This window comes from Centrocercus urophasianus, unplaced genomic scaffold (genome assembly GCF_019232065.1).
Source record: "Centrocercus urophasianus isolate 14NV4802_14NV808 unplaced genomic scaffold, USGS_Curo_1.0 seq_55, whole genome shotgun sequence".
In the NCBI taxonomy this organism is placed as follows: domain Eukaryota; kingdom Metazoa; phylum Chordata; class Aves; order Galliformes; family Phasianidae; genus Centrocercus; species Centrocercus urophasianus.
The window spans coordinates 27,080-31,098 of NW_024885144.1; the positions used below are offsets into that span (position 1 = coordinate 27,080).

At 45.1% G+C, this 4,019-nt stretch overlaps 1 protein-coding gene across 3 annotated transcripts in view; it reads left to right on the plus strand.

Annotated features, from left to right (window-relative positions):
* Positions 1–104: 104 nt before the first annotated feature.
* The window catches only part of SLC31A1 (solute carrier family 31 member 1), a 23,655-nt gene continuing 19,740 nt past the window's right edge, over positions 105–4,019 (plus strand). Inside the window, exons 1-2 of one of the 3 annotated variants that reach the window (XM_042835881.1) lie at positions 105–164; positions 1,121–1,222. The gene's annotated coding sequence lies outside the window, so the exon portion shown is untranslated. The remainder of the gene's footprint in view (positions 165–1,120; positions 1,223–4,019) is intronic. The other 2 variants (XM_042835884.1, XM_042835883.1) reach the window with 2 other exon arrangements.

Sequence of the window (4,019 nt, forward strand, 5' to 3'; positions counted from 1 at the left end):
AGTTCAGATTACACATCCTGGGCGAGGATTAGGGGACAAGGTCAAGAGGGCGTGGCTTAGCGTCACGTCCGGGGCGGGGCCTAGCGGCCATGTTCAAGGGGCGGGGCTTGGGGGGGAACGACTCCGGGGGCGGGGTTAGTGGACAGCCTCGTGGCAGTCTCGAGGTGAGTGACAGCGCGGGACCGTTTCGCGCCCTTTCTTCCCCCCCTCAGAGCTCCCCTGTTTGAGGGGATGGTGGGGTTTTACTGCTGGCGCCTGGCAGAGCCTGCGCAACCGCGGGGCTTCGGAGCGGAGGGGGCTCACTGAGGGCTGCGGGCAGGGAGGCGGGGGTAGGGATTGAGCGGAGCGACAGTGCGCAGCCCCGTATGGCGTTTGGGTGACCCGTCGCTTTGTCAGAGCAGAGAGTGGATGTTTTGGAGTGAAACTCGCAAAGGGACAAACCCACGTTTCTGTTGAAAAGAAGCATCGCTGGCGGCAGGAGCTCCCTCAGCAGATGTGGTTCTGTGGAGAGGGGGTTTGTGCCCTTGCCCCTCGTTTCTGTCCTCTTGGCAGGGTGCGTTTAATCCAGCTCTAGGAAATGACACGCAGCCACAGCTTTCTGTCATGTGCGCTAAAATCTGTTAAACCTTTTCTTCCTCTGCTCCTTCCCACAATGGAAAAAAAAACAACAAAAAAAAAAACCAGTCGAAATCGAAGTAATAAAATAATGCTAGAAGAGTTAAGATTTTTGAGTCACTTCTGCTTTAAGGTGAAGTTCCTGCCAGCAGTTCTGCGGTGCAGGGGCAGGAAGGGGTTGGGAGGAGTTTTTTTCCGTTCTCACTTTCTCTGCTTGCAGAACAGCTTCACGTTTTGGATTATTGGGACACTCTTTTTCTGAACAAAAGCTTCATGCCCGGGAAGGGAAGCTGCTGAGAATACTAATCTTTAACAGTCCTCTGGTGTAAATGAAAGAGAAGAACAGCCATGTTCACACAGTTTTTAGTCAGTGCCCTAAGGAGCTTTCTTTCAGCTCTCTTGCTTACCAGTCAATGTTGGGTCAGAGAGGAGACAAAACAGATATATTTTGAAAGAAATATAATGCATTCTTCTCTCCTTTTTGACTTCTGTATTTGCTGCCAAGACTCTGCTGCCCAGCAGGAAGGTGTCATGTCTGCAGGTTTCCAACCTAAGCCGTTCCATGATTCCTGCCTTCTCCACGCCTGTCTGAAGGTCACCCTGTCAGGTAGCCGTAAATTGCGTCAGAGTTGTGAAGTTGAGCTGAAGCAGACTAGTGTGAGCTCCTCCAGAGATCTGTCAAGAAATCATTTGCAATCTTAGCAATTTTTCCTTAGAGAAAAAGACTCAATCTAGTTTTTTTTTGTTTTGTTTTTTCCTCCTAAAAGAGCCAGCATTAGTAGTCTACTCCGCTGCCTTTTGCTTCAGTCTTATTTTCTTAAATATCCCCAATCAAATCCTAGGGTACTTGAGACCAATGATTTTTTCATTAACCTTTTCTTTGGCTAAAGGCCAGAATCCTGTAATGCGAAGAATAATGAAAGTAGTTATTGTAAACTAATTAACCTTCTGTTTTGTTGCACTGCAGATTAACTTTCCAAAACCTTTCATTTCTTTTTATTCTGGAAGTTGCCTTTTCTGTTCTGGAAGCCAATCTAGAGGGGGAGGCTGTGATTAAATCTCTCTCTTGTCTTTCCTCTCTGTTCCTACAGACTCAGATGTAGGTTTCTTCCCACCAGTTCACATCTGTGAGAATGCTGTCCCCTGAGCAGCTGTGACTGCTAGTTAGAGTGATTGCTTATTTTGAAAATATGTTGAAATTTTTTTCTTGCACTTCCGCTTTGCATGCCTATAACATTACAAAATCCCACAGTCTTTTTTTTTTCTTATGTCACAGATGTGAAAGTCATTTTTAAGCTGTTTAAAAAGCTCTGTGTGAATGCAGAGTTTGTTCTGACTCTTGTCTACGTTAATATGGAAGTGATAGTTCTGGGTCACAGGCCAAAATGAGCAAGTGACTGAGATCTAATGTCCTTAGTGGATGCTCAGCAAATCCTGATATCAGGCCTGAGAAGATGGGAGAAAAAGGATGTAACTGTTCTACAGCTGGCATTGAATGCACCAAGTGCTCTCCCATGAACCCTGGGAGAACTGCATGGCATTACAGAGCCTTCTTTTCCTGTGCATGCTTGTCAGTTATCAAAGATTCAAATATCTTTCCTCTGATCAAGATTTATGAGCTTGGAAAATGACCTTAACAATACCTTTAGCTGATCTTTTGGGTAAGAGAAGGCCTGACAGTCTTAGCTTTTTTTCTTTTTTGAAGACTTAATGCATCTCCTCTTGGGGGAGAGAGTGTGTATAGTAAATACGCTTCCAGGCTTTTCTTCAGATTATAGATAATTTAACTGGACTTGGATTTGTGGGATTATAAAATACTTTCAGGCCACCTCAGTGATGCAGCGCGCTTCCTCACAGTACAAGCTGATGCTTGTCAGCCTGCCAGCTAGCTTGCTGCTCTGGGAGCACGGGGAAGCAGCTGTCTGGAAGGCAGAGCCACGTGGTGGAAGGCTTCAGCCTTATGTGGAGTACTTGTCCCTATGACCCAGACTGCTTCTCATCTGCTGTTGATGAGCTTGGTGTGGGACAACCTGAGCAGCTTTTCGCTGTCTTGGTGTGTGCTGAGTGCCTGGCCTCAGCGCACAGCACAGCATGGCTGTGCAGCTCCTGGCTGGGTTCCTGCATATTGTGTTTGGATAGAGGCAGTGCTGAGAGCCAGGGATCTGATTAAGCAGTTCATACCTCACCTAATCTTTTCCTGCTCTGAAAGTCTTCGTACTATAGAGATTTGACAACATATTGTCACAGCCAGCTTGCATTTTCAAACTTGCGTCCTTTACTTGGGAAAGGAAAACACTAACAAATGGAGAGCAGGCTGAAAGCCCAGCAGGCGGATGATCCCGGCTCATTCTCCTCCAGCCCTCAGGAAGCAAAGCAGCAGCACTGACATGCAGTGCTCCATGGGAGGGCAACAAGATACCCTTTGTGTTTCCAGTGTGGTAAGCCAACCCTTGGACATCAAAGTGATAAGGGAAGAAGCAGTGCAGGCTCCTGAGGAACACGCCCAGCCATAGGATATTATGGAAGTAAAATTTGCCTTAAGCATTGTTCTGTTTTTTTTTCTGTTTTATGGTCCCCTTGTTTGTCTGCACTCCTGACTGAATGAACTTGACAAGAGACTGAGTCATGCTTTCCATGTTCTCTGCCTGCAGAGTTTTATGCAAATCAAGTTACCACCATGAACCTGGCATAAGGCATTATCTCACAAGGAAGTACTGAATTGTTGTAGTGTTTAAGGTGATGTCAGGTGAGACTGGAGGATACTGGAGAAATGTTACAGAAAGTGACAAATCGAAGCCTAAACAAGTTAAAGGAAAGAGAGTTCCTGATGTTGGTTGTATTTGTGAAGCCAGTGTTGTACTACCTTCATCGTGCAGGGCATGAACATCCTTGGTTATAAAATACCCTGCTATACACATAATAAAGGCTAAGACTTTTTTTTAGTGATAAGCAGAACAGTCAGAATACACAATGGCTCAAAAGCATCTTTTGGCAGTCTTGTGACTATTCTTAGTTTGCTGAATTAAGTAAAACTCTCCAGTACATCACGAGAGTAGGATCATGTGTGCTGCATACCACCGGATTCCTTTTCATGCAGTGCTTGAATTTGATCTTACTTGAAGCCAATGTCCCTGCATTAAAAGCATCTGTACTGCAGAGCACAGTACTGCTAGACTTAGTGGAACTTTTTCACATTATTACTTTCATATCAATTGCAGAGAAGCTGAAGAGTCAGGATTTGACTGAAACACGTCATTGAATATTCTCTGAATATTGTAATCTTTTACCACCCCACCACATCCCTGAAAATTGACCTGCTGTTCTGAAAACTTCACATTTCTTCAGAGTGGGGTCAGTATGAAATGAAATGAAATGAAATGAAATGAAATGAAATGAAATGAAAT